At 39.0% G+C, this 23312-nt stretch overlaps 1 protein-coding gene and 1 pseudogene across 6 annotated transcripts in view; one reads left to right on the top strand and one right to left on the bottom strand.

The window, feature by feature from the left end:
* The window catches only part of NCOA3 (nuclear receptor coactivator 3), a 135621-nt gene that overhangs the window by 6643 nt on the left and 105666 nt on the right, over positions 1-23312 (top strand). The window lies entirely within an intron of this gene.
* Positions 6641-16331, bottom strand: LOC116855691 (annotated as a pseudogene).

Below are 23312 nucleotides of genomic sequence, written 5' to 3'. Positions count from 1 at the left end.
CGACCTCACCCTAGTATATGCTGTAAGCTGCAAAGCGAGTGCTTGTACACATGTGCTTGTGTAAGCGGGAGGGGGGGAGAATTTTCGGTCCCCTCCTTCTGTTGTAAGAAAATGAAGTCATATTTTTCTTTACTCTCAGTAAAGCTGTCATCAGTGAAATGGATTATTGAATTTAAGTCACTCTGTAGAGTAGCTGTATCAGCTTGATTTTGTTTCCAGATTGAAATTTAGCAGCTTTATTTGAAAATGTTTTAAGGATTACCCAGTATTCTCTTCACCGAATTGTGTCTTTAGACTAAATACCTTCTGCTCCATCTACATTCATCTCTTTCCTCTTTACCTGTCTGGTAGTGGTTGTGTTTTTAAGATTTTCACCCCGGCCACGATGTTTGGCCCCATAGCAGTCAGAGCAAGTATTTGGCTGCATCTAGGAAAATCTAACTTTGCCAGTGAAAAGACTACACACATGTTACATCCATTGGAGGGCCGGTAGTATCTCCTTCATGTGATAAGACAAAAACTATTACTGTGTTAAATATTAACAATAATTTCATCAGGAATCAATAAAATGAATTCAGGAAGCTACTTCAAAGTGCACAACCACATCTGGAATGGTGGAAGCCTTTGGTGGTTGGATCCTAAGTTAGGTGAATCTGGAATTGCGAAGTCCAAAAAGCTCCAGTTTTCTTTTTCTCTCCTCAAAGTACAAAATATCTCCCACATGTTGCTTTTATTTATTTATTTTTAAAGATTTTATTTATTTATTTGACAGAGAGAGAGAGAGAGAGCGCGCGAGAGCGCACACACAAGTAGGTGGAGCCGCAGGCCGAGGGAGAGGGAGAAGCAGGCTCCCTGCTAAGCAGGGAGCCTGATGTGAGGCTCCATCCCAGGACCCTGGGATCCTGATCTCAGCGGAAGCAGCCGCTTAAGTGACTGTGCCACTCAGGCCCTCACATGTTACTTTTTAAAATGACTTTTCCTACCTCTGTTCTTCTAGTCTTAAACTTTAATCTTTAATTTGCTACTGTTTGGTGGTTGCCCACTCCCCTGTACACACACATACTTACCCAGTGTTTGTTAAGTTTGTAGTGTTTAAGGCACTGTGGGAGTTAAAAAGGTTTTGACCTCCAAGTGCACACAGTCAGTTACTCATCACTTCACTACAAGGCAATCTATTTGGCTTATGAAGATCAAGGACTAGTTTAGAGGAGGAAGGGGATTACTTTCTGACCAGGTGATCAGGATGCAGGACTTTGAAGAATGAGTAAGATTTTAATATGGAGAGAGCAGTTTCTGTTGGTAAGAAATCACTGGTAAGAGCTCCGAGATAAGGTATTTTAAGACTGGGTGTGTAAATATTCAATAAATGTTAAGTGAGTGGATTTGGATAAACTGGTTTTGTTTTTGCAGAGTCCTATTGCTATCTCTCTCTTAAATATATTTTCATTACAACTTCTTTTTTTTTGAAGATTTTATTTATTTACTTGAAAGAGAGAGAGAGAGCGCGCAAGAGGAGGGAGGGTCAGAGGGAGAAGCAGACTCCCCGCTGAGCTGGGAGTGTGATGCGGACTGGATCCTAGGGGTCCTATCGCGGGACTCCGGGATCATGACCCAAGCTGAAGGCAGTTGCTTAACCAACTGAACCACCCAGGCGCCCCTCATTGCCGCTTCTAAAACTGTCATTCAGGCCCTTTATTTCTAGATTATATATCAGCTTTCAAAGTAGTCTCTGTTCTTTGCCTAAGTCCTCTCTGTACTTCTTAAACAGCATTTTGATTAGAGTTTTTGCCTAAAAATCTGCACAGTACAATCCAAAATCCTTAACCTAATATTCAGTTCTTATCATAGTCTTTTTAAAATCAATCTTTTGGGGCACCTGGGTGGCTCAGTGGGTTAATAAGCCTCTGCCTTTGGCTCAGGTTATGGTCTCAGGGTCCTGGTGAGATCCAGCCCTGCAATGGCTTTTCTGCTCAGCAGGGAGCCTGTTTCTCCCTCTGCCTGTCTCTCTGCCTACTTGTGATCTCTCTCCCTCTGTCAAATAAATAAGTAAAATCTTTAAAAAAAAAATCAGTCTTTCCCATTTTTCTTGCCCCTTATTTCAGTCACACTGCTTCTTTCTGGCTTTTCTCCCTTGCTATCTAGGCCTAGTCTTTAAGGTCCAGTTCATATCCTCCCTCAGTTAGGTAAATTTCCCAGACTACCACAGCTGAAAATACAGTTCTTAATTTCTGATATGAATCTTTATTGTCTCCTCACATGCATAGGAGTCAGTATTTATTGATTGGTAGGACAGATTCAGTCCAATTGTGTATTTTCTTGAGGTGGGGACTATTTCTTTTATTAAGCTTTTGAAATCCTCTATTTTTTCAATCATATTAATTTTAAGTACCCCCCAAGTGTTTGGATATGAAAGTTTCTAGAGTTGTAACTCTCAAGTCCACTTTTCTGTCTGGATAGTGAGATAAAATCAGAGTCCTAAGGATTTGCTTGGGACCTATGTCTCCCACATAGAGTTGTGCCAGATTAAATCATCCCTGGATCTTAGAATACGTTCATGTTTCCCAAATGCCCTAGGACTGGATAGTCCTTCTGTAAGTTGTCCAAATGTTTTTATTCAGTACCACTGTTCTCCAAAGAATTGTGCTAAGCACTGTAGGCATTAAAATCCCTTTGTGATCTAGGAGCTTATAATCTAGTTGAGAAATAAGTGTAAATGAAAAAAATATATAGTTGCAGCAACATAAGTAAGTGGTTGAGAAGTTCAGAGGAGGAAAAGGTCATTTTCAGCTGGAATTGTTAGGGAAAACTTCATGGAGGAGATGGGTTAGATGTAAAGGGAATTAATTGCTGCTTTTGATCTCTCTTTCCCACATCTTTTATTCTGTAGTGCTGTTACAGTAAAAGAAAAAACTTTTTTTTTTTTTTTTAAATTGAAAAGGAGGCATAAACATGGTAGAGTTGAAGCAGTACGAAAAAGTATACCTTGAGAGAAAGTAAGGATTTTAAAGTAAGGATTTTGGTCTTTATAGCTACCCCACTTCCCAAAGGCTACTGAAGTTAGAGGATATTCTGTGCATGTAGTTGTGGATGTCTCTCTCTTCAGTATTTCTCAGTATCTTTTTTCCTAATCTTTCCCTCTCTCTGTTTTTATCCCCCTTCTTTATTTCTAATTAAAATGAGGTTCCCGGGGCGCCTGGGTGGCTCAGTGGGTTAAGCCGCTGCCTTCGGCTCAGGTCATGATCTCAGGGTCCTGGGATCGAGCCCCGCATCAGGCTCTCTGCTCCGCAGGGAGCCTGCTTCCCTCTCTCTCTCTCTCTCTCTGCCTGCCTCTCCATCTACTTGTGATCTCTCTGTCAAATAAATAAATAAAATCTTTAAAAAAAAAAAAAATGAGGTTCCCACTATCTTCATTTAACAAAAGAACTTGGAGAGCCTTCTATATCTCACAGTTTTAAAAGGCTGTATAATAATTCCTTTGTCCAAATGGATTTTGTAAAACTTACTTTAACCAGTTTTGCTTACTATTTCCAATCTTTTACTATTTTGATTGATATTGCAGTGAATTATATGTAGATCTGTGTGTAGGCTTGAGTATATCTCAGTAAAGACATCTTGGACATGAAATTTCTGAATCAAAGGAAGCATTTAAAACTTTAAATGGTTCTTTCCTAATTGCTTCCAAAGAGGTTATACTAGACTTCGGCTTTTTTTTTTTAAAAGATTTTATTTATATATTTGACACAGAGAGAACACAAGCAAAGGGATTGGGTGAGGGAGAGGGAGAGGGAGAAGCAGGCCTCCTGCTGAGCAGAGAGCCCAATGTGGGTCTCCATCCCAGGACCCTGGGGATCGTGTCTTGAGCCAAACGACTGAGCCACCTAGGCACCCCTAAACTGGCTTTCATCTGTTGTTTATGAGAGAGTCTCATTTCTACTTTGTTTCTTTTTTATTTCTTTTCTTTTTTTTTTTTTTTTAAGTGGTCTCTATGCCAAGTGTGGGACTCGAACTCATGACCCCCAAGATCAAGAGTCGCATGCTCCACCAACTGAGCCAGACAGGCTCTCCTCCTTTTTATCTTTTAAAAACTTATCCCTTCCTCTTACTTGACGGCTTGAAGGCATAAAATCTATTGTTCATTGTCTAAGAATATGAAATTAAACTTCCCTTGGAGTTCCCAAAGCCTTTAATAATCTGACTAATCTACATTTCCAGCATTATCTCCTTAATTCTATGTATTTTATACTCTAGTTGCTGTTAAGTTTCCCTTGTTCTGTCTTCCCTGCTCTTAGCCTAGTAAAATTCTCTTTGCTGTGTTCTGATTTATATTCTTAGATATAAAAGATAAAAGCTACCATTTTTCCAAGCCTATATGCTTGGACAGTGTTTGGTATTTAATGTACACCATCTCATTTAACAGTCTTGTACTGTAGAGCCCTTTTTTTTCTTCAAATGAAGTATTCTACAAAACCCTATTCAAAATAGAAAATGTGATTTTATTAAAATTTATATTCTAAGTTGAAATTTAAACTGTTTGCTGGTTATAAAGGCAGTGAAAATGAGATTGCTCTGATGAATATAAAAATTTGAAATTGGGTTATGAAGAACTGTTATAGATCTAAATCCATCTCTGCTTCTAGTTTATTTCTGTATTATGAAAATCGCAACCCATACAGAGTTATGGTTGCAAATGGTCTGAATTTAAAAATATTTTTTGATATATATAACAGTAGCACATGGGACAAATTCAAGGTACCATGAGTACAGTGGTACCATGAGAATACACTGGAAAGCAAGGGGTCCTTCCTCAGCTGTCTCCTGGCCACCTCCCTATCCCATCTCAGAATTATTAACTATAGAGTCATTGTTAACTCAAGATGTATAAATGCACATGCTTAAAAGCTTTCAAGTTTTGTGAATTTCTCCTACATTTTTGGGTAAAAAAATTTTTTTTTTTTTAAAGATTTTACCTATTTATTTGACAGAGAGAGATCACAAGTAGGCAGAGAGGCAGGCAGAGAGAGAGGGAAGCAGGCTCCCTGCTGAGCAGAGAGCCGGATGTGGGACTCCATCCAAGGACCCTGAGATCACGACCTGAGCCGAAGGCAGCAGCTTAACCCCACTGAGCCACCAAGGCGCCCATTTTTGGGTAAATTTTATATTAAAGTGTAGCATACGTGAGTATAGGCAGATACATTTTCACAAAATAAACTCACTTATGTAATTGGCACTCAGAGCCCTATTCTGGATTGTGTAGGGGAAGGCTTCATATCATGTTTATAACTACTAAATTCTTTCTAATATTTATACAGTATTCCGCTGTGTGGATATATCATAATATATCCAGTTTAATATCACTACAAAGCTGTAAGTGAATATCCTCATACATATTTCTTTGTTCCCATTTGTTAAGTATATAAAAATTTCTGGAAGTAAAATGCTAGAGTATTAAAGAGTATGAATTTAAGTTTTATAGATAATTGCAACTAGCTCCCCGTTATAGAGGTTGTATCAATTTATGAATCCACCAGCAGTGTGTTTCTTCTAGTGCTTTTATGATTTCTTTTTCTTTTGTAACACACAAAAAAATCAACTGTAAAATTTTGAAAAATGTAAAATAAGGAGTGCCTGGCTGGCTCAGTTGGAAGAGCATGTGACTCTTGAACTTGGGGTTGTTAGTTCAAGCCCCATGTTGGGTGTAGAGATTACTTACAAATAAAATATTAAAAAAAAAAGAAAGTATGTTAAACTGGTAGCATAGATTAATGTAGTGTAAACTATAGTATGTTGTGATTATATATATTCTGTTTAATGTGTTTAAAGGTGTTTAAAATGTACCTATATAACATTTGGATGTGTTTTTTTTTTTTTAATATGTAGAAATCTGCTTTTTTGAGGTATACTTACACTAAAATTGAACCATTTTGAGTGTGCCATTTGTTTTGACAAATGTAAACTGTTCTGTTACTACTGCCACAATCAAGATACAGAACATTTACATCACCCAGGAAGTTCAGTCTTGCCCATTTGTATTCAGTCCTCTTCTGGATTTTGTAGTATTTGTAATGTTCCGCTTTCTATCACTGTAGTTTGGTTTTTTCTTTTTTTAAATTTTATTGAGGTATAATTGACATTCAGTTAATTACGTATATTTAAAGTGTATAATTTGAGTTTTGACATAGAGGTCTACCTGTGGATCTGTCACCATGATTACAATAATGGAAATAGCTATTAACTCTAATAGAAGCATTCTCGTAACTCTTTTTTTATTTTTATTTTTTGAACATTTTATTTATTTATTTGACAGATCATAAGTAGGCAGAGAGGCAGGCAGAGAGAGAGGGGGAGACATAGGCTCCCTGCTGAGCAGAGAGCCTGATGTGGGGCTCAATCCCCAGACCTTGAGACCATGACATGAGCCAAAGGCAGAGGCTTAACCCACTGAGCCACCCAAGCACCCTCCTAGCTCTTTATAACCTATTCCTCCCCTATCTTCCATAATTACTGATATGCCTTATGTCACTGAAGATTAGTTGAACTTTTTGAGCATTTTATGTAAATAGAATTGTTTGCTATGTACTCCCTTCCCCCAATTGGCTGTCAAATAAATGATCCTTTATTGAAATATTTTCCTTTATAGTTCTTAACTAGCTGGGCATTCAACTGAACCACTGTTGATTTATCTATGATGTCATGAGCGTGGTGGCCACCAGCATTGCAGCCCAAAGACTGGACAGTCCCCAGGATTTCTTTAATGGTTCTAGAGAGTTCTCTGGGTAAAGATCTGTGCCTCATCTGTAGGGCATTGTTGACCATCTCATCAAAAGTAGTATTTCCGGTGCTTAACCAAGAAAACACCACTCACTGTTTTTCTGCAGCTTTTTCTCTCTTGGAGGTTCCTTGAGGGTTTTGATAATCAGGGCAGAGGCAGAAGAAGGTACCATTTCAATCTGGGCCTTTCTGTTCTGAGTGGTCAGTTTCACTGTAAACCTCTACCCTTCCAATCACCAGTTGCCTTGATGATGTCATTACCAACTTTTTTTGGTGACAGACCTAGGGGGCTGATCTTGGGGGCCAGCTCAGAAATGGCACTGACTTCCCCACTGGTGCACTTCAGGTATATGATTTTGATCTGGTTGGGTTTGAACTTAGGCAGGCAGCATGGTGGAGGCATCTGGTGTTGGATGAACCTGGATTTGAGATGACTGAAGACAGTTGCACCTTTGCTTCCTCTAAGCTGAAAACCAAAAGTACTATGTACTTTCTTTGAGGGGAGCTGCTTTCTTTTACTTACTGTATAGTCATTTTGGGATTCATCTCATCCATGTTCTTGCATATGTCAATAGATTTTTTAAAAAAGATTTTATTTTTAAGTAATCTTTTAAAGGCTCAAACTGTGAGATCAGGAGTTGTATGCTCTACCAACTGAGCCAGCCAGGTGTCCTGCATATATCCGTAGTTTTATTTTTATTTTTTCAAAGATTTAATTTATTTATTTGACACAGAGAGATTGTAAGTAGGCAGAGAGGCAGGCAGAGGGGGAGGGAGAAGCAGGCCCCCTCCTAAGCAGAGAGCCCCATGTGGGGCTTGATCCCAGGACCCCGAGATCATGACCTGAGCTGAAGGCAGATGCTTAATGGACTAAGCCACCCAGGTGCCCCATTTCTTTGACATTTATATACAAGGATTTGTGGGGACATAATGCTTTTATTTCTGTTGAATAATGGAATATCTGGGTTATATGGTAAGTGTATGTTTAACACTTAAAAATTTTAAGAAATTAGGATGCCTTGGTGGCATAGTTGGTTAAGCATCTGACTCTTGGTTTCAGCTCAGGTTGGTGACCTCAGGGTTGTGAGATCAAGCCCCAAGTTGGGCTCCGTGCTCAGTGCAGAGTCTGCTTGACACTTTTTTCCTCCCACTCCGTCTGGCTCCCCCCCCCCCCTTTAAGTTCGTTCGTTCTTTTTTTTTTTTTTTTTTAAAGATTTTATTTATTTATTTGACACAGAGAGAGAGATCACAAGTAGGCAGAGAGGCAGGCAGAGAGAGAGGGGGAAGCAGGCTCCCCACTGAGCAGAGAGCCTGATGTGGGGCTCGATCCCAGGACCCTGAGATCATGACCTGAGTTGAAGGCAGAGGCTTAACCCACTGAGCCACCCAGGCGCCCCTTGAGTTCTTTCTTTACACCCCCCCAAAATAAATAAAATCTTAATTAAAAAAAAAATTTTTTTTTTTTTAAGAAACTGCTACCTGTGTCTCAAAGTGGTGGTACCATCTTAAATTCCTCCTAGCAGTGTATGATAGTTTTGGTTATTCCACATGCTTACCAATACATGGCATGGACAGTCTTTTTTATTTCTTTAAAGTTTTTTTTGTTTTGTTTTGTTTGTTTGTTTGTTTGTTTTTTTTTTGGAGTAACACCCAGCGTGGGGCTCTGACTCATAAGCCCAAATCAAGAGTCCAGGCTCCACTGACTGAGCCAGCTAGGCACCTCAGTATGGTCAGTCTTGTATTTCACTATGGCTTTATTTTTATTGTTATTATTATTTTTTAAAAGATTGTTATTTATTTATTTATTTGACAGACAGATCACAAGTAGGCGGAGAGGCAGGCAGAGAGAGCGAGGAGGAAGCAGGCTCCCAGGACCCTGGGATCGTGACCTGAGCCGAAGGCAGAGGCCTTAACCCACTGAGCCACCCAGGCGCCCCTTTTTTATTATTTTTTAAAAAGATTTTATTTGAGAAAGAGAGAGAGAATAAGCAGGAGGAGCAGCAGGGAGAAAGAAGCAGGCTCCTCACTGAGCAGGGAGCCTGATGCAGGGTTTGATCCCAGGTCCCTGGGATCATGACCTGAGCCTAAGGTAGACAGTTAACCTACTAACCCCTCCCACTGTGGCTTTAATTCGAGTTTCCTTAAATGTTGAACATATTTTCATTTTCATGTACTTATTTAGGTGAAATGTCTGTTCATGTTTTTTGCCCATTTTTAAGTTGGGTTGTTTATCTAATTGAGATGTAAGTGTTCTTTAGATACAAACCTTTTTTGGATATATGTTTTAGAAATATTTAATTTGAGGGGTACATAGGTGGCTCAGTTGGTTAAGCAATCCAGCTCTTAATTTTGGCTCAGGTCATGATCTCAGGGCTGTGAGACAGAGTCATGCACTGGGCTCTGTGCTGGGTGTGGAGCCTTCTTAAGATTCTCTTTCTTTCGGGGCATCTGGGTGGCTCAGTTGGCTAAAGCCTCTGCCTTTGGCTCAGGTCATGGTCCCAGGGTCCTGGGATCTAGCCCCACATGGGCTCTCTGCTCAGTGGGGAGCCTGCTCCCCTCGCCCCCCGCCCCCGTCTCTGCCTACTTGTGATCTGTCAAATAAATAAATAAAATCTTTAAGAAAAAACAAAACAAAACAAACAGATTCTCTTTCTTTGCTCCTCTACCCTCTCCTCTGCCTGCACCCTTGTTCTCTCTTAATTAAAAAAAAAAAAAAAAAAAAAAAAAAAAGTTGCGACTGTGGTCAGCTGTTTCATTTTCATAACTTTTTGTTATTTTTTAAAGATTATTTATTTATTTATTTGACAGAGATCACAAGTAGGCAGAGAGGCAGGCAGAGAGAGGGGGATGGGAAGCAGGATCCCTGCCCAGCAGAGAGCCAGATGTGGGGCTCGATCCCAGGACCCTGGGATTATGACCTGGGCGGAAAGCAGAGGCTTTTAACCCACTAAGCCACCCAGGTGCCCCACATTTTCATAACTTTTTAGAAGAGCAAAAGTTTTTAATGTTACTGGAATTGTTTATTAATTTTTTTTAATAGTTCATGCCTTTTTTCTTGCATTTAAGAAATCCTAGCCCAACCCAAGGTTATTAAGATTTTCTCTTACGTTTTCTTCTAGAAGTTTTACAGTGTTAGCTATTAAATTTGAGTCTATGATCATTTGAGTTAATTTTTGTATATGTGAGATAAGAGTTGAGGTTCATAGTCTGGTATATGGCTGTTTAATTTTTCCGCCACCATTTGTTGAAAAGATGATATATTTGCCATTTCTTTGATGTGGTACCTTTGTTGAAAATCAGTCAAATAGGGGTGCCTGGGTGGCTCAGGTCATGGTCTCAGGGTCCTGGGATCAAGCCCCACATCTGGCTCTCTGCTCAGCAGGGAACCTGCTACCCCTCTCTCTCTCTCTCTGCCTGCCTCTCTGCCTATTGTGATCTGTCTGTCAAGTAAATAAATAAAATCTTAAAAAAAAAACAAACAGCCTAATATATGTAGGTCAGTTCTGTCTTAACCCCAGTCTTGAAATCAGATAGGGTAAATCATCCAACTTTGTCTTCCCCCCTGCTGTTTGTTTTGGCTCTTCTAGGCCCTTTGCATATCCATACAGTTGTTAGAAAAATCTTGTTGATCTCTGCAGAATCTCTGGTGTGGTTTTGATTGTGATTGCAATGGGTCAGTTGATAATTTGGGAAGAATTGATTTCTTAAAAACATGTGTCTTCTGTGAACATGTTCTAGATCTCTCTACTTAGGTCTTCTTTAATTTCTAAGATTTTATTTATTTGACAGAGAGAGAGAGACACACACACAGTGAGAGAGGGAACACTATCAGGGGGAGTAGGAGAGGAAGAAATAGGCTTTCCTCTGAGCAGGGAGCCCAACACAGGGCTCCATCCCAGGACCCTGGGATTATGACCAGGACCCCGGGATTGTGACCTAAGCCAGAGGCAGATGCTTAATGACTAGGCCACCCAGGCGCCCCTTGTTACGAATTTTAAGAGTTTCTTTTTAAAAATGTGTATTCTGGAAATACCTCTTTATCAGATATGTTTTGCAAATATTTTCTCAGTCTTTGGTGGTACAGATCTTTATTGGTGATCATCAGTGTCTGTGTACTAATGCTCACATTTTTGTTATATGTATATTTTGGGGAATAACAAGTGCTGGTTATTCCCCACATTACTGGTTAGCAGTAATGTAGACGTGTATTATAATCCCATTTTTTAATTCATGTAAATCGAAGGAAAAAAATTATTAACTTAGAACATATCAGTTCTAAAACATAGTAAATTTTCTACTGTATTTAACTATTAAAAATCATTTTTCATCTTAAATAGCCTGGAGCTTGATGTGTCTTTTTACCTCTTTAATAAAAATGCAACAATACATTCTTGTCTACTTCCTTATTTATTATTACAGATTAAGATTGAAAACATCAAATATATCAGTCTGGTATAATACTAATGAAAAAGTGTTGGAGACCTTTGTAAGCTCTGAATCTTAGTCATGCCGGTTTGGCTTTCTTCCTTTAACCCTTACTGATCTCTGTGACTTGACCTCTTAGTGTAGTGTAGTCCTTCCTCACCAAGCTATAGTATACTGTCTTCTCTTTTCATGGTTTCTGTGCTTAACTATTCTACTGATTGTATTGAATGCCTCTCCTACAAGCTAATGAGAAAGTACCAGCTTCACAATATGCTATTTATCACATTTAGTATTTATATTGAATTACTGGAACTTTAAATCACCTAAGTATTTCCTGGATCCTTTCTGCCGCTCCTCCTTAAAAAGAGTGACACCTTAGTTTGCTTACCAGTCCTCTCACCCTAATTTGAAGATCTAGATTTTAATCCTTTCCTGTCAGAATTATTCTTTCATGTTGGAATTTTGGGAAATTTTGCAATTTATATTTAAGAAGGCTAGTTTAAAAAAAAAAAACAGTGGAAATTTCCAGCTTAAAAAAATAAGACAGCTACTGGTCTAATAACTGCTTTGCAGGAAGAAAGAAATATGAAAAAGAACCGCAGACATTCTGGATGTCAGCCTGTGAAATTTTCCACGATTCCTCATAATAACATGCAGGCATGCTTATACTGCTGGATTCAGTGCAGTTGCAGTTGTGCTCTGAGTGGAATTTGAAGCTATTCTGTCAATGATAAAATGGCACCTAGCCAGCTTTTAATGATAAGTGCATAAATTCACACATCTAAGGTACTGTGTGTTTGTTTCATCTGTGGCCATAACACTGAACTTGCAAAGTTACTTAAAAATCTTTTGAGTCAAATGAATTTTGTTTTTTGTTTTTTTATTTAGTAGATTCATTATGCCTCTGAGAATGTAGACACATAAGTCATTATTTTAGTTACAGTGCTGTGTAGATACTTATTTTATAGGGTTTTATACTGTATTGAAGAATGCTGAAAAAATTAAAACAAAAATTTTAAAAGATTTGCATAAGCTCAGTATTAATTTGATGTGGAGTCAAAAAACATTTTAACTTCTGTTTCATGTTCTTGTTAGTGTTTCAGAGGGTCAGTAGACTTTATATTAAAGTTGATACTTAGTTGCGGTTTGGCTACTTCAAATTTGAAGGCAAATCCTATTATACTGTTTTCCTAGTGAAGGAAGTCTAGGTTGCCTAGTTCTGTAAACTGGCAGAGTGGAATAATGAGCAGATTATAAAAAAGATTAGGATTGCCCACTTGTACTTTGCTTCATCGCTTTCATGGCAAATGCCTACCAGTGGTTAAGGAATCATTAAAAAATTCCGATTTTATGAATTTAACCTTTAAAATCCTTTTTTTGGGGGGGCAGAAGGGGTGGCAGAGGGAGGGAGAGAATCTTCCTATTTATTATTAATGATTTTATTTATTTATTTGACAGAGAGAAATCACAAGTAGGCAGAGAGGCAGGCAGAGAGAGAGGGGAAGCAGCTCCCTGCTGAGCAGAGAGCCCGATGCGGGGCTCGATCCCAGGACCCTGAGATCATGACCTGAGCTGAAGGCAGAGGCCCAACCCACTGAGCCACTCAGGCACGCCTTCTTCTATTTTTAATTAAGATTTATTTATTTTCGGGTGAGAGTGCTTATGTAGGGGTGGGAGCAGAGGGAGAGCAAGAGAGAGAATCTCCAGCTGACTCCCTGCTAAGCGTGGAGCCTGACCTGGGGCTCAGTCCCATCCATGATCCTGAATCAGGACCCGACCCAGGATGAAAAGTCAGATGCTTAACTGACTGATTTTGTTTTTAAAAGTAATCTCTGGGGCGGGGTTAAAAAAAAAAAAAAAAAAAAGTAATCTCTATACCCAGTGTGGGGCATGAACTCAGAACTGCAAGATTAGTCAGATGTTCTACATACTGAGCCAGCTAGGTACCCATAACTTTTTAAATTCTTACGCATTTCTTCAGTGAGCAATTTGAATGTTCAGCGTGATGCAGCAGATAAACATACATATCTTTGTGTGTTTTAGCACTCATAAGTCATTTATATTTTGGAACTAAAGGCATATAATGTATATCTTTTTCAGGGCTGGTAGGTCTTAGAATTGAACAACAGTGTTGTGATACAACCATAGCCTCCACTTCTTCTCTGTGGTCTCTTGCTCCCCCTTTGTGCAGTCTCATCCTTCCTCTTGACTTCTTTATCTATAACTTTTCTGTCCTCTTCATGCCACCCTTCTTCTCAGCCCCTTTTCTCTCCCAGCTATTTTATCCCTTTCCTCTTGACCCAAATTTTCTTCTGGCCCCATAGCCTTTTTTTGTCTTTGTCAACTTTCCATTCTTCAAATCTCTCATTTTTTCTAGTTGCTTAGTGTTAACCAAGTCTCTTTACCTGTGGAAGGCTTCTTTGCTCCAGGTGTTCTCTGTTCCTATCAGATTGATTTTTTTTTTTTTTTTTTTTGTCTTCAGCACCTGGTACATACATCCTTAAGTTATCATAAATCTTTTAATTCTCATTTCTGTTTCCATGTTTTCATTTATTCTACAGAGATTTATTGAGTGCTAGCCCTGTGTCCGGCTGTTCTCTAGATGTTAGGGATATACCAGGGACCAGAATGACTATGGAAAAAAGAAAACCTCATAAGGAGACTGGAAAGTGGTGTGTATGTGTGTTGTGGGATTTACACTTTAGATGGTAACCTTTTCTGAGAAAGTAGGGTTTGAATAGAGCGTCCAGGAAGTAAGCTTTGTGAATAATGGGGAGTGAGGATAGCCAGTGCAGAGGCCCTTTGGTAGGAGCATTGTTAGTGTATTTGAAGAACAGTAAGGTGGTCGGTGTGCTAGAGCACAGTGAATAAAGGAGTAAGTAGTAAGAGAAGAAATCTGAGAGGTAGTGGTGGTGGTTCTACTGTTTCCTTTTTTTACTTTGAGCATGGTGGAGAGCCACTGTGGGTTTTTTATTTTTGGTTATTCCAGGAAGATCTTCTGACCATTTTTTCCCCTTCTAATTAAAACATTTCATTTTTTGTTACAAAAGTAATTCATGCTCATGTGGAAAATACAGAAAAGTACAAAGGAGAAAATAAACCAAAGAGCAAATAAAGATTACCAGTAAATGTCATTCTCCATTATTGAAGATTTGTGCATCTGTTTTTCCACTCATTTTTCTTTGTGCTTGTATACATATACACATACCCCTTCTTCACTGTAGTATTTTAGCAGAGAACAAATAAACTGAATTAGGCTGTAAAGAGATCCCTTCAGCTGCCTTACGAAAAGTAGCCTTAAGGGGTGCCTGGGTGGCTCAGTGAGTTAAAGCCTCTGCCTTCAGCTCAGGTCATGATCCCAGGGTCTTGGGATCAAGCCCCATATCGGGCTCTCTGCTCTGCAGGGAGCCTGCTTCCTCCTCTCTCTCTGCCTGCCTCTCTGCCTACTTGTGATCTGTCTGTCAAATAAATAAGTAAAAAAAAAAAAAAAAAGTAGCCTTAAGAGGACAAGAAGCAGGGAGATTTATTAGAATGCTATTACTGTAATCCAGGTATGAGATAATGTTGGCTTAGACCTAGGTGGTGGCTGTGGAGGTGATAAGAAGTGGGTCAGATTTTGTATGTATTTTGAAGGTACAGTCAACAGAATTTTGTGATGGATTTCGTGTGGGGGATGTCGGGTAGGGTGGGGTGTGGCAATAGAGAAGGGGAAGAATCAAGGATGACTCAAGTTTTTGGCTTGAACAACTAGAAAGCTTTGGTTTCATTTTTCTTGTCAAACTATCCAGGGTTCAATTCAGGCTCTATCTTTAATTATGTGTTTTTCCTGTTCATCTGAACTTGTAGTTATTTCTTTCACCAAGCTTCTAGTCTGTTCTGTCTATCTTAGCACTTGGTACCCATCACAGGATGGCATATATAATAAATTGCTTTACTGATGTTAATCTCCCTGACTAGGTAGTGAGCATCCTTTTATTTATTTATTTAATTTTTTTTTTATTTTTAATTTTTATTTTATTTATTTATTTTTTTAAAGATTTTATTTATTTATTTGACAGAGAGATCACAAGTAGTCAGAGAGAGAGGAGGAAGCAGGCTTCCCACTGGGCAGAGAGCCGGATGCAGGGCTCGATCCCAGGACCCTGAGATCATGACCTGAGCGGAAGGCAGAGGCCCAATCCACTGAGCCACCCAGGCACCCCTAAAATTTTTTTTAAAAAGTTTTATTTATTATTTTTTTGGGGAAAAAAAAAGATTTATTTATTTATTTATTTGACAGACAGAGATCACAAGTAGGCAGAGAGGCAGGCAGAGAGAGAGAGGAGGAGGCAGGTTCCCTGCTGAGAGAGAGCCCGATGTGGGGCTCGATCCAAGGACACTGGGACCACGACCCGAGCCGAAGGCAGAGGCTTTAACCCACTGAGCCACCCAGGTGCCCCAAAAAGTTTTATTTATTTAAGTAATCTCTACACCCCTTGTGGGGCTTCAAACTCACTACCCCAAGATGAACAGTCATATTAGTGGGCATCCTTTTAGAGGATCATGCTGAATTTATGGATCTGCTCAGGGACTAATAACATTGTGGCCATTCAGTAAATGTTGATTAATTGTACACTTCTTAGGCTTGAGAACGAGGTATGAGAAAACCTTAAAGTAAACATCTGTTTTAGCTTACTTTGCCATATGGTCATCTTTTGAGAATGAAAAGTTTTAGATAGTTATTTTCCTCAGTTATTTATTTTTTAAAAAGATTTTATTTATTCATTTGACACAAAAAGATCACAAGTAGGCAGAGAAGCAGGCAGAGAGAGAGGGGGAAGCAAGCTTCCTGCTGAGCAGAGGGCCTGATGTGGGGCTTGATCCCAGGACCCTGAGATCATGACCTGAGCCGAAGGCAGAGGCTTAACCTACTGAGCCACCCAGGTGCCCCTCTCAGTTATTTTGAAACTAAAAATATTTAATAGTTTTTTATTTGCATAAAGTGTTACCTATTTTCTTGAATTCTGTCACATCATGAAGACTTTTTTTTAAGATTTATTCATTTACTTTGGGTGGGGAGGGACAGTGGGAAGAGCACCTCGAACAGATCCTCTTACCTCAAGCAGTAGGGCCTGGACAGGCCCAACCTCTCCATCCATGAGATCACACTACGTGAGCCTGAAACCAAGAGTTGGATGCTCAAGTGACTGAGCCACCTAGGCGCCCTGGCTTTTTTTTTTAAGTGGGCTCCCAGCCGAACATGGAGCTTGTACTCATGACCTGAAGATCAAAAGTTTCATGTTTTGTTGCCTGAGCCAGGTAGATGCCCCAACACTTTTTAAAAAATATTAATTTCTTACCTGTGCAAAGCATCCTCAGGGATAAAAAGATGAGTGAGAAAAGGTCCCTGTTCAGAAAGGAGTTTAGGCTTTGGTGCAGACAACATAATATAACACACAAATATGTGTCCTTCATGAATATAACATCGTATTACGATTTAATGCAAAGCAAATTGTTATAATGCCTTTGGCATTCTGAAGGTCTTAGGGATTCTTTGCCTCTTTATTAAATGATGTTAGACTTCTATACTTTGAGTTCTTATTTTTTAAAGTAGTTTTTCAGACTTAGTCCTAACTGTTGGTACTTGCTGATGTCAGTTATGCTTTTTAACCCCCTTTCCCTTTGCTTTTATTTGCATGAGATTTCCTTGGAGCCTTGTATCAGTATTCTTTTTTCTGTCTAAGCGTCTGATATTCAAATCTTCAGCTACAATTAGCTGCAAATCTTTACAAGCTTTAGAAAAATGATTCATTGACACATTTATGATTTTTAAAGACCTAATTTGCTGTCTCCTGTTTCATGTTTCACAAATAACCCAAATTATTATTCCTCTTTCAAATGAATTTAATGTATGTTTTAATTTTAGAAACTGGAGGTGATGTTATATCTCCCTTTCTTGTTCTTTTTTCCCCCTTTTTTCTTCTTTCCTTTTCCTCTTACCCTTCCCCTTCTTTCCTCCCTTCTTTCCTGCCTCCTTCCCTCCCTTTACTATTTAGTATCTCTTCTGGTTCTACTTATTCCTAAACCTTTGCTTAGAGCAGAAATGCTTGAATGCCTTGTTTTGCTTCCAGGACTCTATTTTGAGTTTTGGTTGTGTTTTAGTATCTTTCTGCTTAGCTTTTCAGTATTTGGGACAATCCGTTGACTCACTTGTGATTTTTTTTTTTTTAACTACTACTTTTGTGTGCCATAGAAAGTATATGTACTAATAGAACATAAACTCTGTGAAGACCGGGAGTTACTTTGTTTACTGCTGTATCTTTAGTGCCCAGAATGATGGCACATACATAGTAGGCACTCAGATATTTTCTGCAGTGAATTCAGAGAAGCAGTAGTAATGGTTCCTATTTATTGAGGATATACTATATGCCAAAGTACTCAGCACTTTGAATACATTTGTTGGCATTTCCATCTGTGCTGCTGAAGGAATTGTTTCCTATTCATATGATAGTGTGTGAATGGCTGTGAGGGAGAGGGGAGTTGAAGCTAGCATTTATTGAGGATGCTGCTAGCTGTTAACCAAATTTAATCAGGTTCACGTTATATAACGCATTATTTTATGTACTGCTAGTTAAAACTACCAATTCAGCTATGGGATACTGAAGATAGAAGGTCATACTCTGATTTCACAGATGAAAAAAATTCAAGAGGGGAGCCTGGGTGGCTCAGTCATTAAGCATCTGCTTTCAGCTCAGGTCATGATCCCAGGGTCCTGGGATTGAGCCTGCATTGGGCTCCCTGCTCAACTGGAAGCCTGCTTCTCCCTCTCGCACTCCCCTTGCTTATGTTCCCCTTTCTCGCATGTGTCTCTTCCTGTCAAGTAAATACTATCTTAAAAAATAAATTCAAGAATCTCTGAAATAAGGAATCCTGTGGTTTTATATCAACTCTCATTTAACAATCATAAAGCCTTTTATAGGTGGGTATTACTGTCCTTATCTTAGAGATGAAGGAATTGAAGTTTATAGGTTAAGTTTATAGGTTAAAATACTCAAGCTACAGAGGATCCAAACTGAGGTCTTGATTGCAGAGGCCATGCCCTTTTGACCACCTCACATTCTTCAGGAATCAGGGAAACCAAATTGTACACAGGCCTATCAGCTCTGGCTTGAGAATTCTTAGTTGGTATGGCTTTGAATGTTTTCTTAATGTAACTGATTTTTTCTTTCTAAATCGACAAATATCTTTGTATTTACATGTACCAGCTACTCTGTGTTTTTCTGTGTATACAAAACAATATAAGGCCTTATCTCTTCCTCTCAAGAAATTTATAGTCTCTTTGGGGAGATGAGAAATAAACATGAAAGTTAGATAACTAGAGAAGATTTAAATAACATATCAGAATAATGAAAGAGTTTTAACAAGGCAATGCAGGATTAATTGCCAGATAAATTGTACAAATAATTGCTTTTGGAGTTCAGAGGAAGGAGAGATTGCTTGAGGCTGGAGTAATCCAGGGAAGGATTTAAATGAATTCCTGAGAGATAGTTTCAGTTAGGGAGATTATTTACTTACTTTAAAATTGTATTAGTGTTTGTTACAGATGGAACTGCAGACTGTTGAACATGAAGAACTTTGGTACATTAAGTTTTTTCCTCTCTATGTGAGAGCAGAGGAACTGCCTCCCATAGAAAAGTAGAAGAAATCATGTGCTATCAGGTAGATGGGAAAAACGCGCATTTTAGAAGGGTGAAAAAATGGGGTGCCTGGGTGGCTCAGTTGGTTAAGCATCTGGGATTAAACATCTGACTTTTGATTATTGGCTCAGGTCCTGATCTCTCAGGGTTGTGGGATTGAGCTCCATGTCGGGCTCTGAGCTCAGCACAGAGTCTGCTTGGAGTGCTTGGTGTGCGTACACGTTCTTTCTCAATAAATAAATTAAAAGAAGAAGGGCCTTCCTTTCCTGTGTGTCCTGAGCGCCACTCTTGGTCTCATTTACAGTCATACTCTTGAACCATTGCTAAGGTTATTTTTTGTGGCTCTTAGAGTCCATGATGAACTTCTGAATGTTAGAAGCAAGCATTAATCCTCTTTATGTTGCTAATGTTTTCTGTGTTTGGCAGTATGGCCTTTTAGTTAAAGATGCATAACAAACAAATAATAGTCAGTCATACTTCAGGAGGATATGACTGACTGGCAGTGCTTTAAGACTTCGTTCCTGAATCAGACACTCAGTACTCAACGTAGGGTTGAAAAGCATGTTACTTGTTTTACGGATCAGTCAAAAGCAAAACAGTAAAGGCTTAGAAAGCAAGAGAATTGCCTTTTGGAACTTGTTGGGATAATCTTGGGTATTTTATTAAACCTTCTGGAAACATCTGAGTTAGAGCACATGTAATATTCTCCCCCCCCCCCTTTTTTTAAAGAGAGAGCACACGCAAGCATGGGAGGTGGGGGGCAGAGGAAGAGGGTGAGAGAGAATCTTAAGCAGGCTCCACACCCAGCAGGAGCCCAACCTGGGGCTCAGTCTCACAACCTTGAGATCATGACCGAAAAATCAAGAGTTGGATGCTTACCTGACTGAACCACTCATGTGCTTCTCTTCCCCTTTTTCCAAACAAAACAAAGCAGTTTTTCATATTGTTAACAAAAATTAGTTACATATTTACATGGCTAACAAAAATTCAGATTCTAGAAGACTGTGAAGTGAGGTTTCCCTCCCACTTTTTGTTGTTGTTGCTGTTTCCCTGTTCCTTTGTTAGGCAGTCACTTGGTAGCATTTTCTTTTGTGTATGTTTACAAACTTATCTATGTCTTTATAATTTATATATCCAGCCCCTCCTTTTTTTTAGATTTTATTTATTTATTCGACAGAGAGGGAGAGCACAAGTAGGCAGAGAGGCAGGGAGAGGGAGAAGGAGGCTTCCTCCTGAGCAGGGAGCCCGACATGGGCCTTGGTCCCAGGACCCTGGGATCATGACCTGAGCTGAAGGCAGATGCTTGACTGGCTGAGCCCCCCAGATGCCCATCTATTCCTTTTTCCATGAACACAGATTGTAGCATGTTAAAAATAACTGGGTTTTGTACTTTGTTACATTTAACTGTGTACTTTAAAAATGGTTTTGTATCAATACATATAGGTCTAATTCCTTTATTTTTTTCCAAGCAAATTGTTGGTTTTTTTTTAATTTATTTAACCAGTTTATCATTGATGAACAGTTTGTTTCCAATATGTTGTCATATAACAGCAGAGTGCCATAGTGAATTTTCTTGTGTAGATTTTAATTTGCATCTCTAATATTAGGAGTGAGATTAAATATTCTTCCCCCACCAAATATTTAAGGGGTATTTGTTTTTCTTTATTCAATAAACTTCGTATTTTTTGCCCATTTTTTTTTTTAAAGATTTTATTTATTTATTTGACAGACAGAGATCACAAGTAGGCAGAGAAGCAGGCAGACAGAGAGGAGGAAGCAGGCTCCCCGCTGAGCAGAGAGCCCGATGCGGGGCTCGATCCCAGGACTCTGGGATCATGACCTGAGCCGAAGGCAGAGGCCTTAACCCACTGAGCCACCCAGGCGCCCCTTTTGCCCATGTTTTTTCTGGGGGGAGTTTATTGGTCTTTTACTGATTATTTTCATTTAGTAAAATAGATTTCATATTTATTCATTTATTTTAAAGATTTTATTTATGTATTTGAAAAAGAGAGAATGAGAAGAGAGAGCATGAGAGGGAAGAAGGTCAGAGGGAAAAGCAGACTTCCCGCAGAGTTGGGAGTGTGACAGGGGATTCGATCCTAGGACTCTGGGATCATGACCCAAGCAGAAGGCAGTTGCTTAACAACTGAGCCACCCAGGGGCCCAAATTTCATATATTTAAACACAAGGCATTTGCCTTTGAAAATGTCTGTGGGGGAAAAAAAAATAAAATGTTTGTGAAAGTACTTCTATAATATTTTTTGATAAAAACTTCTATTTTACATTAAAATACCTGCTTTCCCAGTATTCTTTTTTTTTTTTAAAGATTGAAAAAAAAATTGTTAGTGGGGGAGGAGGGAAGGAGCATGGGGGGAGAGGGAGAGGGAGAGAATCCCAAGCAGACTCCCTCCCCATAGAGCACAGAGCCTCACGTGACGCATGATTTCATGACCCTGAGATCATTACCTGAGCTGAAACCAGGAGTTGGATGCCTGACTGACTGAGCCACCCAGGTGCCCCAGTATTCTTTTTTTTTTTTTTTTTTTTTTTTTTTTTTTAAGTTTATTTATTTATGTACATCCAACGTGGGGCTTGAACTCACAACCCCAAGATGAAGAGTTTCATGTACCTCTGACTGAGCCAGCCAGGTGCTCTTCTAGTATTTTTCATTACGTTCTTTGTAGCTCATTTTGTATGTTTTTATACAAGATGAAGTTATGCCTTTTAATATATATCTTGTATGTAATATATCTAATACATTTAAAAATTCTTTTGTGGTAAATACATGAAATTTACTATATATTTTTTAAAGCACAGTTTTTTTTTTTTTTTTTTTTAAAGATTTTATTTATTTGACAGATCACAAGTAGGCAGAGAGGCAGGCAGGGAGAGAGGAGGAAGCAGGCTCCCTGCTGAGCAGAGGGCCCGATGCGGGACTCGATCCCAGGACCCTGAGATCATGACCTGAGCCGAAGGCAGAGGCTTAACCCACTGAGCCACCCAGGCACCCCTAAAATTTACTATTTTTAAGTGTACAAATCAGTGATATTAAGTACATTGACTATGATGTGCAACCATCATCACTTTTCATAACTTTTTCATCATCCCAAACAGACCTAGTCTGTTTTTAGGTAGCTGTCTCAACTTATAACTTAATAACTGCTCTCAAATTTAGTGGAATACATGTGACCTCTCTTCAACCTGGAGTTCTAGAACTCTGTATCCTTGCTTGAAGGAGAGGTTTTGAGAAAGACGCAGCTAAAATTGGATAAAAGTCTCCTATAGTCTGAGAATTTTCTACTGATGCTTATCTCCAATTTAGGTTTTTTTTTTAAAGATTTTATTTATTTATTTGACATAGAGAGAGAGAAATCACAGGTAAGCAGAGCAGCAAGCAGAGAGAGAGAGGGTAAAGCAGGCTCCCCGCTGAGCAGAGAGCCTGATGCGGGGCTGGAGCCCAGGACCCCCGAGATCACAACCTGAGCCGAAGGCAGAGGCTTAACCCACTGAGCCACCCAGGCGCCCCTTAGGTTATTATTTTCTTGATCCTCTTGCAGCTGTACTACTTTTTTCTTCTTGTATTTTGGCAAATTTCAAACCTAAAAAAGTAGAATAGTATTGGTCCCCATTATTCATCACTCATTCAGGTTTATGGCCAATGTTGTTTCATCTATATGTCCATTTACTCTCTTCCCCCATATTATTTTGAAGCAAGTATCAGGCATCATATGATTTCCTTAAGTGTCTCAAAAAGATAAGGACAGTCTTTCAGAAAAAACAAGTACATAACCATAATACCTTTATTATATAACAGAAAAATTATAATATTTCTTAGTAGCACCAAATATACAATCACAATTTAATCTTCTAGTTCTTTCCTTTGTTTGAATCAAATCCAAAGGAGATTTCACACATTACAGTTTGGTTGTTATGTATTTTAAGTTTCTTTAAATATAGATTACTCCTCCATCTCCTTTTGTCCTTTGAATTTATTATGTTTTTTTCCCTGTAGTGTCTTATTGTCTAGATTTTGCTGAATATATTCTTATGATATTGTTTAAATTGGCCCTCTTTTTTTATTTAATAAATTGATAGTTGGCTTTGGCTGTCAAGGCTTGGTCAGATTAAGGCTCAGTTATTACTTTTGGTAAATATATTAGTTATCTTTACTGTGTAACAAATTGTGCCCAAATTTAGCAGTTTAAAACAGCACTTAATTATCTTTCACAGTTTCTTTCTTTTCCCCCTCCTTCCACAATTTCTGAAGGTTAGGCTCATCTGGGTGGTTGTGGCTCAAGGTCTTTCACAGTGAAGCTTTCATCCAGGGCTGCCGTGATCCGAAGGTTTGATAGGGCCCTGAAGATCTGCTTTCAAGGTAGCTCACTTACATGGCTGTTGTAAGAGGTCTCAGTTTCTTGCTTGAGTATCCTCCAGGCACTGTGC

The sequence above is a fragment of the Lontra canadensis genome, unplaced genomic scaffold (assembly GCF_010015895.1).
Source record: "Lontra canadensis isolate GAN:19392208 unplaced genomic scaffold, GSC_riverotter_1.0 scaffold105, whole genome shotgun sequence".
NCBI lineage: Eukaryota > Metazoa > Chordata > Mammalia > Carnivora > Mustelidae > Lontra > Lontra canadensis.
Note: the sequence above shows the minus strand (reverse complement) of the source record. Positions and strands in the feature narration are given on the sequence as shown.